This window comes from Corvus kubaryi, unplaced genomic scaffold, assembly GCF_017639235.1.
Source record: "Corvus kubaryi isolate FWS band 111438036 unplaced genomic scaffold, C.kubaryi_AGA036_p1.0 137, whole genome shotgun sequence".
NCBI classification, from domain to species: Eukaryota; Metazoa; Chordata; class Aves; order Passeriformes; family Corvidae; genus Corvus; species Corvus kubaryi.
Window position 1 is genome coordinate 14790627 of NW_024580671.1, and position 15397 is coordinate 14806023.

Consider the following 15397-nt stretch of genomic DNA (forward strand, 5'->3'; position numbering starts at 1 on the left):
ACATGCTCCAGCACAACACACCCAGACTACTTGATCTTCAGCCCTCCCAACATGAGAAGGCTGCAGTGAAGTAATGAAGATATTTTATCCCTTCCCAAGTCAGACATGTGAAAGAATGAGAAGTGTTGCAGGTCATTACCAAAGCACTCTCGTCACCCTCCCACCACTGCCCATTTATGTTATTACTCTGCTAAATATTTTGCTGCCTTCAGCAGTGTAAGATTGCCTTAGAGACATCTAGAAAGCCTCCTAGATCAAGCTGTAGGCTTTCAAAGGTGAAGGATATGGTGCAATACAGTCCAAATGCCTATTCCACAGACTTCACCCATCTTGTAGCACATACACTGTTAGGGACAGGTCTCAAATAACACACACAAAAAGACCCCCAAAAACCAAAACCAAACCAAACTAAAACAAAACAAAGCACCCCAACAAACACAAAACAAAACAAAACCCCCCAAAACAATAACTAACAAACACCCCCCCCAAAAAACATCACAGCCCAAAAAACAACAACAAAAAACCCACTAAAAAACCCTACCAAATAAACACCCCAAACTTAAAACCTGTGAGTTCAAGGCAAGTTTAAGGCCCTCTTTGTCAGATAAGCCCTGCACTGCCACAACCCTGTCTCTAAGCCACTGTGACACCAGGGAAACATCAGGAGGAAGCGAATGGTTGCCTTGTGTTTCTGATCAGGACAGTTTGTGGAAATACTGTGATGTGATATTTTGGAAAAAAATATGCTAGAATATGTATGACTCCAGGAAATAATACTTAAGAGTAGCTTGAAACAGAAAACAGAATTCCATTTGCCTTTGACAAAGCACCAGAGGGGCTGAGAGAGAGCCATGGCTGCCCAAAGAAGCATACAAAGGAAACTCCTCTTTGTTTTTCAGCAAAGAAGGGATGAACTGCAGCCATCCTCCCCCAACAGGCTTTAGAGTAACCCCTGGGAAAGGCTGAGATTTTTATTCCTGTGGGAAAGAGACACTGGAACTAATTGCCACTGCACTCTCATTTAAACTCATGTGCATTTATCAGAACAAAAATTATGTATTTGCCTGTTTAGGAATGGTCACACAGCATTCTGACCAAGCAGGACTCTACCATACCAGTTAAATTAAACAACAGTTAAATTGAACACAGAGAAGAAAAAAATTTACTTGTATTATTTAGCTCTGGAGCAATAACTTGACCAGATCAATTGAGAATTATTTAATATGTACCTGAAATGCCCCTTTACCACTTGGATGTCACATAAAAACCATTTCTGATAATTTTTATGCACACAAAGTATTAAGCCTTTAATTAGATAATGTACATATACACTATTTTTATTGCTAGAAAAAGTAGATCCTTTAGAGCCAAGCTGAATTAATGGAGAACTTAAGCCTCTTTTACTCAAGATGTACAATAAGCAGTCCATAGAATCAGTCCTGGATGAGTCCTAGGAAGGAACTGTGATTCAAATACAGAATACTTTCCATTACCGTGACAGCGGAAGGAAGTAATTTATTGCAACTAAATAGAGACTGCAGTGTATTTCCATTTTCTTCTAGTAGCTGGTGGATTGAGGCAGGTGCAGGGAATAAAGGCTACATATGACAACAGCCCCTCTTCTTCTGCCCAGCTGGATGGAGGACTACACGCGACCTCTAACCCCAGACTCCAATTTGCAGGACAAGGAGAAGTATTAGGAATATTCTGTCTCCTTGGCTTTACAAAATAGTGTCCCTGGAGCTCCTTTGCAATTTGGTTCCTGATGAAAACAAAAATTAAATAAATAGCAATGACTCAGAGGAGAAGCTTTGAATCACATACTGAAGGACTTTCTCTCCTTACATGTCACACTTTGTTTCAGTCCTTTTACATTAAAAAAATAAAATCAAAGGAAATATGAATTATTATTTATTTAAAGGTATAAACAAGAAGAGCCTCTTACTCATTTAAGTGAGATGGTGATCGAATGGCAGTTATCATTGTCAGCATCACTTTCCCTGTCATTATACCATAAAGCATGTGGTACTCTTGACATTACCTTCAGACTATTTCTACAGGCCTACTCATGAGAAATCATAAACCATTAAACACCATACAATGTTTGCAGTGAATACTTACATATATTTTATTAATTTATGCCATGTTTCACACATATGAAGGGAATAAAATCAGGACTAATTATTTCTTGATGTAAAATAATCACTGTGTGCAAGTGCATACAGATTGTGGTTATGTTCACTACCTACTTGTGGGAAAGTTATAGGTAAGATTACATTGACTCAATTTTTATGAAGAAACAGTATTTAACAGCCTTAATCAAAAGTGGGTGTGTCAACATTCCCCATGATAATCAATGCAAAAAAGAAAGTCACACATTCAGACAACCTAAACTATCAGTTATCTTCTGCTGTTGCATTTTTTGTTTGTTTGAAGAGGATGGGTGATTTGGGGGTCACTAGAGTGTGTGGAATTAAATCCAACTCCTAATCTGGTGAGTTATCTATGGTGTGCAAGGCAGACACCATCTATTATGTAGCATCAGTGAGTGACAGTATGAATAGCAGCCTTTGCCAGTAAAAGCTGTGATAAGACCTGGATTCTGAGAGAAGTTTCTGCTCCAGAACGATCTCTATTGTTCCAGCCATCAGTTTGGGCAGAAAAACCAATTCAAAGATAAAACAGCAATGATGCTGGCCTTTTACGTAGAAAAAAATCATCAAATAATCAATTCTTCTGCATTTAGAAAGACATCTATCAAGATGATTTTTATTTTAATAAAATCCAGTGCCATGTTTTTAAAATTAATAACTTAAATATAAATAATTTCTTAGAGTCAGGATCTGATCCAAGGCAGAATTATTCTAGATGCAGTATTTGCATCCCCACAACTGATTATTTCCATAACTCTCTGGTAACAGCTTTCATCTCAACCTCACCTTATCTGTTAACTTCATTGCTGCTTGATGGGCTCATTTGCTGAACTTCAAGACGCACTCTGCTGTTAACCCATCTTTCTGCCAGCCTGGACTGGTGTTTCTCTGCAGGAAGGATGCAGGAAGCGCTGAGCAGGAGCGCAGAACGCCACGCGTGACCACGACCCGCACGCACGGCCAGAGGACAACGGCGGGCGGGGGGGAGCAGCCGTTCAGCACCGCGGACAGCGCCGGCGCCCAGCGGGCCGGGCACGGCGGCCACCCGCCCCCGGGCGAGGATCTGGGCACACGGTATAACCCGAGTTATCTTCAGACCGCCCTCAGTAGCAGCAACAAAAAGGGATCGGCCTCCTGAGCTCTTTTGGAAACAGTTGCTGAAATAGCAGCTTAAATGACCTAAGGCACTTAATTTTCCTGTGTTTCCAATGAGCTTTTCATAAACTCCCTCCATCAGAGTCTTTTAAGGAAAATAAGTAACAGTGGGGCAAGGGACAGAGTCATAGAATTGATTGAAAAATTGTTAAGTGATAGAAAACAATGAGTAATGGCAAGTGGCTGCCCCTCAAAATGAAGAAAATGTAGGCGTGAATGCTCCTGGGGTTGCTATTGAGACGAGCACTGTTTATTAATGACTTGGAAATGGTACTGAACAAGTTAGCAGCTGTGGTAGAGTGAGTTTATTGGCGTTTTTTACTGGAAATTCTGGGAAGTTTTGCAATCTTCAAGTAGCCAAAAAACCTCAATGATACTAGCAGTGGTAAAATGAAAATCATTTAGAAAAAATAAATATGAGGAAACAGATCTCAGTGTATACTATAGGACCATTAAATAGTTTTTTAAAACAGAAAAGTGAAGGCAGTGAGAACCAACAGAGAGACCCTGACAAACGAGAGGGCTGGGCAATCACCAACCATATGAAGTTCAACAAGGAAAAGTACCAGATTCCGCACCTGGGACAGGGCAACCCTGGATGTACGGACAGACTGGGGGATGTGATGATGGAAAGCAGCGCTGCAGAAAGAGACCTGCAGATTCTGGTTCAGGAAAAGTTGAATTTGAGTCAGCAGTGCCCTGGCAGCCAGGAGGGCCACCCGTGTCCTGGGGTGCATCAGGCACAGCATCACCAGCTGGGCAAGGGAGGGGATTGTCCTGCTCTGCTCTGCACTGGGGCAGCCTCACCTCGAGTTCTGGGGGCAGTTTTGGGAGCCACAATGTAAGAAGGATATAAAGCTATTAGAGAGTGTCCAAAGGAGGGCCATGAAGCTGGTGAAGGGTCTAGAAGGGAAGCCATATGAGGAGCAATTGAGGTCACCTGGCTTATTCAGTCAGAAGAAGAGGAGATTGAGGGGAGACTCATAGCTGCTTACAACTTCTTCACAAGGGCAAGTGAAGGGGCAGGCACTGATCTCCTCTCTGGTGACAGGACCTGAGGGAACAGCTTGAAGTTGTGTCAGGAGAGGTTTAGATTGACTATTAGGAAAAGGTTTTTCATGCAAAGGGTGGTTGGGCACTGGAACAGGCTCCCCAGGGAGGTGGTCACAGCACCAAGCGTGACAGAGTTCTGGAAGAGTTTGGGTAATATTCTCGGGCACATGGCGTGACTCTTGGGATTGTCCTGTGCAGGGCCAGGAGTTGGACTCAATGAACTTTGTGGGTCCCTTCCAGTTCAGGATGTTCTGTGCTCTATGATAACTGGGCAAGGGGGTTTTTTGCATATACTATATAGCATGCAATTATTCCACTTGCCTCTGGATATATGAAACAACACTTTTTCTAGTAAATATGTAAGAGAAATCATCTGTCACAAGGATTGACTATATTTAGCTTAAACAGACAAAATGATACAAATTAAAAATAAAGTCCATAAACAGTCTACATAATTCACATAATGTATCACATCCTGATTACTCAGACTCTAAAGATCTGCTGAAAAGACTGAAAGATCATAAATTTTAGCTGTTTAAAATCTATAATTATTCTACAGTCATTAACTTAAAAGTAAAATTCTTCAGAAGACTAACTATGTATTCTTTTTCTTTTACCAAATTTCTTCACAACATGAGGGAAAATGAGGGATATAAAATTTAAAAATATAGGCGTCAGACCATACACCAGGTACATTTGAATGTCCACTAGTGTGTTCAGGACAAAAAAAACACAGAAAAACAACTGACTGGTTCTAAGGCTGAACCAATAAGTGGAAGGGATTAAAACAATTAACAAATTTCAGAATTTTATAGCAGCCAAAATTATATGAAACTTAGAGGGAATTTCATGCTGATATTCATAATTAGATAGGATATATTAAAATCTGATCAGGTTCCTCTCTTTTCTCTATTACATAAAATAAAAGGAGTTTTAAATGAAAGAGCAGTAAATGCAGAAGTAATATAGAGAAACATTTTTTTTACATAGTCAATGGAACTGGCTGTCAGATCAGGTCATCAAGACAAAAACCATAGCTACATTTTAAAAAAGAACTGCATAATTTTATCAATGATAATAGCTATGTAGCTATGCAAGGTAAGACAATAAGGGTAATCAAATCTTACGCTTCAGGGTGTAAGACAATGAATTGCAAGGTTTAGAAACAAATGTGCAGTGTCACACAAAGGGGTAAGACGCATTAGCCTTTTGGGAAGAGATTTACCTTCTTTTAAAATATCAAGAAATAGCCACTGCCAGAGGCATGGCACCAGACTAAAGAGACCTGGTGTCTGATCTGCTGTGACAAATCCTTCGTTATTACGAGTTTGGCTTTGATAGACAATAGATTCTCCTGAGTTTTATGGAGCTGAATTCAAATTAAAAGCACATGCTCTATGAAAGCATAGCTTGGAGGAAGGATCTGAAGGACAGAACTGCTAGCCAGTAATTAAGAGTTCTGTACTGTGCTTTCTGGCAGCAATTATTTTAACATAATTCTTAACAGAGTCTATTAAAGAGGAAATGCCAATTAGCAATAGCTTATTGCACAACAAAACAATGACTGCCAATATAATTTACTGCCATAAACTACATAGAAAATTGACTGCTAGAAACAATTGGATGGTTAACTAAAAATGGGGGAGAGGAAGGAGAATCTGCATACATTTAAGATACACAAGTCTGATGAAACTTCAGTTCCTACACAGAAAGCTCAATTCAGATTCATGTTAAACTACCCAGGCTATGCATATTATTTAAAGCACCTTTCAAATTAGAGTGAAATGATGACGTTTTGCATACTTTCAGATTACATGTTCATACTTGCCAACTAATCAGTTATCCATTTGAAGAGAGAAAAATTTGTGGGCACACTATTACTCCCACACTTCACATCAACAAGAAGGAGGCCAAAAGAAGAAGCAAGAAGAAGCCTTGATCTTAGCCGAGCAATCTGGTTCCATATACAGAAGACAATTCTCAGTTTTAAGATGTTCTAGGAATGCTGCCAATTTCTTCCCCAAATTATTGACCTTGATTTTCCAGTCTAGCCTGAGTCCTGTAATGTCCCTCACCCAGTTATTCCATCAAAATGGAACATGAGTGGCACAGAAAACATGCAGCTAGTGTTGTGCAAAGAAAATGTAGAGTTTGGAAGGTGTTGCTGCGCAAGAAAATTCTCCCAAAAAGTCTAAATTGTGCTTTTTCAAGCTTATAAAAGTGAAATTAGAACTGCAAGCTTAGCAGAGATCCGCTAGCTGACTTTGCTTCTTAGTTCTGACAAGTAAGAAGCAACCTCTGTATATTTTTACCTTACAGAAAACGATGGCAGCAGGAGAGAATTACCTTTAGGCTGGAGATTTAGAGAGCCTGCACTACAACCTGTCCCATTAAGCTGATAAAACAAACCATCACAGGAACCTGGTATGCAATGGCACAGATACACACAAAAAGACAGGACAGATGGAAAGAGAAATGAAGTTTGCAGTCATAAGAGCTGCACTGTTTTGCAATCAAGATGTTCAGCTATGTGGAAACAGTCTGGCAGTGTCATCACCTAAAAGACTTTAGTTCCCCATAAGACTGAAAGGAAGGAAGAAAAAGAAAAATGATGCTCCTGATTTCCCCCCAGAGGGTGGAAAAAAATGAAATCAGATATCCTTTGATGGTTTTATTCTTCAAATTTTTCTGGTAACATGATAGTCATAGACCATCTGAAGACAGATTTCTCCATGAACTTTTGAATATGTCTGATTTTGTTTACAAAATCCATCTTACTTTCTCAGTTTCTAGTTTTAAGCTTTATTTGGGGAACTAAATATGGAATCTAATTCTTAGGGTTCCTGTATTGAATCTGAGAATTAATTATCTCTTCCCTCAATAAATTAGAAGCAATCTTTGCTTTTAAAAAGAGAACATAACTCAAACATGTTTTGTCTACCTCAGAGTGAGCTCATGCTTTCTAAAGTTGCAGGTCACATGCAGCACTGCAGAAGATGGCATATATTTATTGATGAACAACCTGATTGATCTGGTTTAAATTTTAGATGAGGTTTAGCCTTCCTCTGGATTAAAAACAGCTTTTATTTTTCCTTTAGATACATCGTCAGTGAACTTTTAGCATAGTTAGCTGCCATAAATAAAAGTGAAAAATCATCAAACCTGAACTTGGAAATAAATAATGGTTATAAGGCATCCTATGGACCTGATTTGATTGTTACAGAAATCAAGTAATTACTTACTTGACCTTATCTTCTCAGATGATGTGTTAATCCCTTTCTCATAAATTATTAGCACACCTAGTAGGTTAACTAACATATTACTTAAAAAAGAAAAGCAGAGCTGTCCCTTGGCATCCCCTTCACTCAAGCACTGGACTTTCCAAGACATGAAGACCCCAAGATTTCGGAATCTCTCGCTGGGGAAGGCTTCAGTAGGCATTGCATACTGGCTCACTTACTCTGTTCCAGACCTGGAAGAGCAGCCAGATTGGAAATGGGTATGGAAATGAGATACTTTGTGATCTCCCCAGTGAAAACAAAATATTAGACTTGAAATCAGGCAATTCAGCTCAGTTACTCTAACAAACATAATGCATATGTTTGTATATTTTTCCTTACATTTAGTTCTTAGAATCAAATCTTAAAAGATACTTGCTCTTATTTAAACTCCTCAAGAAAAACAGTGCATGTTAGTCTTCCTTGGCAAATTTCCACATTTTGTCTCTTTTTTTTCATAACAAATTAAATGCAGATACTATCACTGCCATATCTAGGATAACATATTCCTTTATCCTTTATCCAACAAGCTGTTGTCAAGGGTTAGAAGAATACTACACCACCAAATCTTGCACTTCTACTTCCAAAATAGAAGTGTAGACAGCCTTGAGTTTCACAGACTTAAACAGAAGTTCTGTCCAAGCTATATCTCTATCCTTGTATATATTAGGACATCATAATGGCTCCATCAGCTACAATAAAAAATGAATTCCCTTGACATATATTACCCGTAAGTGCAGTGTAGTAAATAAATGATTCATGCAAGTTCAATTACAAGGGTATGATGTCTATAAATGCTAAGTACCTGCAAGATAGCAACAGTAAAGGAAATGAACCCATGCAGTGTTGAAAATGCCTTTCAGCTAAGATTTCTGACCATACCTTTCATCGCTTTTTACATGGTTTTACATGTCTTTTACTAAACACACTCGTGGTAACAATCCACTAAAAGGTTACATACAGAGTAGTGTTTCTATCCTTACTATGGGTAGATCTAAAAATAGAACTAGGTTGCTCTTTTGCTCCAGAGGCAGTAAAGAAATCTTTTTAAGAACTGGAATTCCACTGAATTTAAGACTCCACCTCTGCCTCCTGTAGGTTAAATTACTAAGCCTTTAAAATAAAAAATCTCTACCCATGATGGTTTACATACATGCAGTCTAAAACCAGTATATTTTATGTTCATGCATTTTGTTTCCTAAATATATGTAAGATGACACGACGAACAGAGTTTCTTATATTTTACAGCTATTCATAGGAAACAATGGCTCAGGGAGTAGGTGATCAACTATAAATCATGTATACATGATAATTCTTGGCAAATGTGTTTCTAAATCTATATACATTTTACAAGACAACCACTCATGATAGTAATTTTTGAATATTATTAGGAAAAACTAATTTCTGAATGGATTTGGAGTAACACTGTCATTGTTTTATGCAGGTTTACAATTACCCATTCACCCACAAATGAAACAAGGACTGTCATAAGGACTTCCTAAATTTACTCCCCACCTCTGCTAGGAGACAGCACTAGATGGGTTAAGGAGGTCTTCCAGGAGAACAGAGTATCACTGGTAAGTCGCTATGGCATCTGGTCTTATCCCAGTGTTAAAAAGTGGAATAAAGAACGCAGCACATAGTTTAAATATACCCTCCACAAGTGTGTATTGTCATAATTAGTAGCAATCTTGGATAATTTGGGTAGTGACTTAAATAAAATGAAGCATGAAAAAATGGAGTGTGAAGTTTTGTTAAACTCTCAGTTTTCACAATTTCCTATAAAACAGATTCCAGAGATAAAATAAAATCCCCAGGCCTACCTTCTCCAACTCATTTACTATTCTTTTCATTCGCCTGGATTTTAATTAATGCAAAATTCCTCAAAACACTCACCCAGTACTAGCAGTGCAGCCACAGACTTTCTGAGACTTTTTGATGGATGAAGGTGAATTTGTATTTTTTAGGGTTCCACTTTACAATAAACAGCATATTTTAATGTCTTCTATGTTATTGTGTTTAGTTGCATTTTCAATACAATTAGGAAAATCAACATTAAAGTGGGAAATTTCCTGTCTTCTAGACAGGTCATTGAAGCCTCCAAGTTTGATTGCAAGAGTTTTACAAGTCTACTTTTAGCCACTGAGTCTTGAAATGTCTTTCGCCCAACCCAAAGGGCAGATGCCTGCAGGGTGGATCAAAACTTCATAATGCAAGAAATGAGAAATGCAAATGTCAGTTTGCTTATTCCACTGTTTTGGCCATGAAAGTAGAGAAAAATACTTTGTCTAGCACAGGAATCTCTCATTGTGATAAAATAAATGTGTGAGAGCAAGGAGAGAGAGAGTTCAAAATTACACTCTACAAGGAAATAATACATATATTTACATTCAAAGTATTTGAGTCCACAAGGTCAGGGACTGACATTCTGAGGCCATTTTTACCATAGGCAATATCAAGGAAAAATACCTCTTCTAGGCTTGGTGCTTATTTGATATCAAAACAGTATAAGACAGCTACTGAACATGAACAGAAAGTTGCAGTATATTTTGTTCACTTTTTAAACATGTGGCTGTAAACTATTAGAACTTACAGTATCTGCCACAAAAAAACCCAAAACCTTAGAACAGAAAATCCATAAGTCCTTTTAAGTGGAAGCAACTAAACCTCTTGTCTAAGACTCAAACATTTGAGCATGCAATTCCCCTATACTGTACTGAAAGTTTGCTGGGAGAGATTATTCATAAAATATAAATGCAGCATTATTTATTAATGAATTCAAAAGTGACACCATCCCCTTCAACTCCTCTTTTCACACATGCACAGCTTGATTCTAAGCAAAGATGCAAATAAAATAAAGAGGAGGCAAATGATTTGAACTCCTTATTTTACAGCAGCCAAATGATCTGAACTGCAGGGCAGTGAAGTGTTTCTATACAAGAAACATGCATCAGGCTTTCTGCCAAATTTTATGAAGTAGTAATAACAATACTGTCTGACATGTATATTTCTCCTTAGCCCTTAAATGGATTTAAAGGTTGATCCTTATACTCACCTCCCTTGAAAATTATTGCAGCATTTGCCTTTATGAATTCCTTCAGCAATTTTTAATTTCACAATTTTTCCTTTCTTTTTAAAGCAGTAAACACTACTGTAGAGCTGTATTAAAAATAGATATACACTATTAACTTAGACCACAAGTGTAAACAGAAGCTACCACTATCAATTCTGCACACTGATTTTTTTTTTCAAATTATGCAAAAAATGTAGTAAATTTTATATGGGCTTTAATTCTAGTTTAGTATTGTGATTAATTTGGTGTTTGTCTAAGAATATGAGGCCCCTAAATATCCTTTCAGGGATAGTTGGAAGAATCACACTAGTGGTTTTTATTAAATCAGTGTTCTCCATGCAAGTTCCAGCATACACAAGATCCACAGACAGAGCTAAGAAATGCAGAAGTACAGACGCCATCCAATCGAAAAAGCACCTTTACTACCCACACTCATGTTCTTCACAAGTCTGTGCTTGGACAATGGGAAGCAGATCAGGACTCAGAAGTACCTCGGATTCTTGAGGCACATCTTTGAACAAAACAGGGTACCAACACCACACCCTCAACTTCACAGTGTGCTGCAGCTGTATCTCCTGGAACTTTTATCTCTTTAGGACACAGCAGCAGGGTTACAGGAAGGTTATGTGTAGTCAGAGAACAAAAGGCAGAGCTGCTCATACACCTCTCTGTCTTGATCAAGATGCACCAAGATTGTTCAAAACTGAGTTTGCACTACCAGTTGTGGCAAAACTCCAGTTCTGAATCCAAAATCTGAGTTACATTTCTGCTCCAGTAGTCCTCACTCAAATGCTATAGAAACATAGGAAAAACAGGTCAATCCCCAAACAAGCTGTTCCCATAACCCACTCTAGAAATAATCATAATTTCTAAAGTGGCCAATACATCTTCCTGTTCACTCAGACTCAAACAACACCAAGCACTTACTGCTGTAATGGAGAAGGAACGTGCCTCACCAATTCTGCTGTAGGAGGATGTGTCCCTAAGTCTCCCTAAAAAGGTCAATGAGAAGGATAAACTTAGCTCCTCTAACACATCTTCTGGAGGAGATGATCTCTATCTACTCATTGTGGAGAGAAGCTACGATGACCAATCTCACTTGGTGAATACCCATTGTAAATATGCAATATAAATAGATATTACTGTAGCTTGGACAGACTATTAAATGAGTAGGCTCCAAGTATCTTAGCAGACCAAGGCCACAGAAATGTCCACCTGCATCCCCTTGTTCCCTAAGTAGTCTCTGCTAGCAAGCCTTCCTTATGCTCTTCCAGATAAGTGCATATAACCAAACAAAAAGTTAACATTATTTTAAAGATGTTCTATTAGCCAGAATAGCAAGTATTCTAAATAGTATTCCTCTAATTCTCAATTCTTTTAACTCCTGATTATTTTTCCTCACACTTGGCTAGTTCTTTCAGTCTACATTGTACTTTTTTAGATTAAATTAAGATTAGCAAGAGTAGGACTAACACATTTACCAGGTTTTTCTGTTGTTTAAGATTCAATGATCAAATTCTTCACAAAAGAATACTTCAAAATTTCAATTAGAAACCTATGAAATTAACATTTACCAGAAAAGTTTGAAATCCAAGTTTCCAAACAGCAAATGTCTGGTGATATTAATACCAGAAACATTTCAGGGGAAATAAAATTGCTCTAGATTGCATTTTTCACATGTTGGCATCAGTGTTCAGATTGCCCAATGATTCAACCAATCTTTTTAATGACACCTTGCAACAGGCAATTGTAAAGGTGATCCTGCTGTTGCAGTAATAGACAATCTGACTTCTGTTTGATATGGCGGCTATTTTCTGAACCATCATTATATCTGTAAGGGTATCAGTTTTGAAACTAGCAGTTTATTGCTACAGATGACCTGTTTCAAATGTGATAGATATAATTCTCTCATGCCCATCAGATTTGCATCTCTATTTCCTTCTTATCCATTTTTCTCTTGCATCTCGAAGCAACCTTGTGCGTTAGTGCTATTCAGTATGGCAGAGCCTCACATCAGAGCATCAGTATTCTAAGTGTGGATTTGTCATACAGTTCCATCTCTGCATAAAATATATCAGTATTTTACTAAAATAAGTTCCACCACTGGAAATAAACACCAAGAGCAATACTCTTCCACACAGCATTCCTTTTATTTTCCAGAGCCCTACTTAAGAAAGACCTGCAATTGACTGATTACTTAGCAACCTCACTGAGTCTGATAGACTCACACTGTGATAACGGAACTATCAATGCAGTTATAATGTGCTTACACTCTGTAGATAGCTGTTTCAAATGGAGCAACATTCCCTTCCAGCCCAATGCTTCTCTGCAAGGCTGGAAGGCCTGGTAAAGATTGAATACATACCCTTAAAAAGTGCATGTTAATAAGAGGTTTCACTGACCACTGGTCTTTTGTGCTATGTTAAATGTGGCTGATGCCACTTTTTTTCCCATTCTATTTTCTCATTTAACATAAAGTTTTAAACTGATTTTCTGTGGAGAAAAGCAAATTAGTAAACATCTTTAATGTATTTTCCTACTTTATATCGCTTTGCAGTAACAATATCAACATAACTAATAATTAGTAAGTGACCATGTGCCATTAGCATGTTATACAGATCAAGTTTTTTAAAGAGAGGTATTTCACACAGCAGACCAGACAGTCTACATCATGAGGATATAATTTATATCACAGAGGTACTTATTTAGTTGTAAAATAACGTGACAAAAGGGCAGCATTTACAAAAGTGCATGAACAAACAGCAGGTCAGATCTAAGACCCAGCCTCACTGTCTATATTTGAAACACATTACAAAAAAACCCACCCCAAACAAACAAAACCAAATCAATCAACACAACAACCCACACACGCACATGCCCCCCCAGAAACCCCAAACACAACTAAAAACAAACAAAAAAACCAAACCCACATCTCCTTCTCATTGTAAGGAGCATGGATGGCTCAGCTCAGATCCAAAAAAATACACTCCATCCCCCAAATAGTGGCTTCATTCACCTTGCCTTCTTGGAACAAGCCCTACTTCATGAACGAGATGATCTGAGAAAGTGCTAATTGACACAGGCCAAAGCTGTAACCTGTAACAATACATGTAATGAAGTTATATGTAGTATTCAAAAAACAAATGTCACAGGACTCAGGCCATACTGGTTTCACTAATACAATCCCAGTGGGGCTCACAGAAATCTTACGTGGTTTTAAAGTTCTTTGACATATAAAGAAATGAACAGGCATCGCAGATGTACTACCTGCATCTCTCAGTACCAGCGTGTCATTAGACACCTGTGCTAAACACCTTCATTCCTCCAGTGTAACCTTTAAGGTACCTAAACATACTCATCTAGACTTCACAGGTAGTCTCTGGGGACACACAGGGATCTCTGGAGATCATTTTGTGTTTGCCTCAACTATAGCACTCTGGCAGAGATGGCTGTTGCATTAGAGACTTTACACAGAGCCAGGTTTAAACACATTTCAAAACTGTAATGCCTCAATTTGGCTTGTGAAGGCAGGCAAAAGGAACCACAGCTCAACAGAAGCTAAATTTTTTTGGGTTTTTTTTGTTTGAAAGCTTGATTTATAGTCAGCTTTAGTTTTATCACAGCAGCAATTCACAGTACATCCGCATCAAACATCTTCAACGGGCTGTAATACAGTTTTTTTTAAATACACCCCCATGCCCCACCTTCGAAATAGTGGATTACTGGCACAAAAGGTTAAAAAAAATAATCAACATAGCTGTACAGACTTTGTATTACCAGAGGGAAAAACCCGTCAAATAATGTTAGTAAGTCAGATGTTCTCAGATTGGCCAGGCCTGGTGGTGGCCACTGCATGGTATATAATGAACCAACTGAAGTTAATTGAGAATTTAGAGAGAATGAAGAACTTGGAGACAAGATATCAAACACAACACCTGTCCTTACAAATGGAAAAAGCAGTTGGAAAGGAGTGAAAAACAGTCCTCTAGTTTCAATAGCTGGAAAGATAGTAAAACAAATTATTAAACAATCAATTTTTAAAGACCTTAAGGGTAATAATGTGATTGGGAACAGAAAACATGGATTTTCCAAGAAGAAATCGGTCAGGCCAATCTCATTTACTTCTCTGAAAGACCAACTGCTGTAGTGGATAAGGGACAGGCAGTAGATGTGATACAGCCTGACCACTAAAGCTGTTGATGCTGTCACACGTGACATTCCAGAAGCAGAAGAGAGAAATATGGTCAAGATTGAATTGCACGCGATTTAAAGGATAGTTATCAGCTCTTCTCCATCAAGCTGAGAAAAGGTATAAAGAAGATCTGCAATGACTTGTCTCAGGTCCTGGAAAACCTGCCATTTTTGTGAATGGCTTAGATGAAAATAGTTTGTATGTGTATAAAACCTGCAGATGTTACTGAGTTGACAAATTTTTTGAAATTTTAAGAACAGCTTTAAAAAATCAGGACTGGGCAATGCACATGCACACAAATATATTGGGAACAACTGACTAGATGCCAACAATACAAAAAGTCTGGCTTGAAACAGAGAGACAATAAAACAAACAGAGAGAACAAAAGAGACAATAACAGCCTTCCAGTATGGGAAATTGTTACAACCAGGTGACCATTAGTTGTTTTTTGTGTTCACTGAGAATAGAGCAAGTTGCAATCATCCTAATCTGC

The 15397-nt window shown here is 38.2% G+C and overlaps 1 protein-coding gene across 5 annotated transcripts in view; it reads right to left on the reverse strand.

Annotated features, from left to right (window-relative positions):
* The window catches only part of PDZRN4 (PDZ domain containing ring finger 4), a 268515-nt gene that overhangs the window by 143829 nt on the left and 109289 nt on the right, over positions 1-15397 (reverse strand). The window lies entirely within an intron of this gene.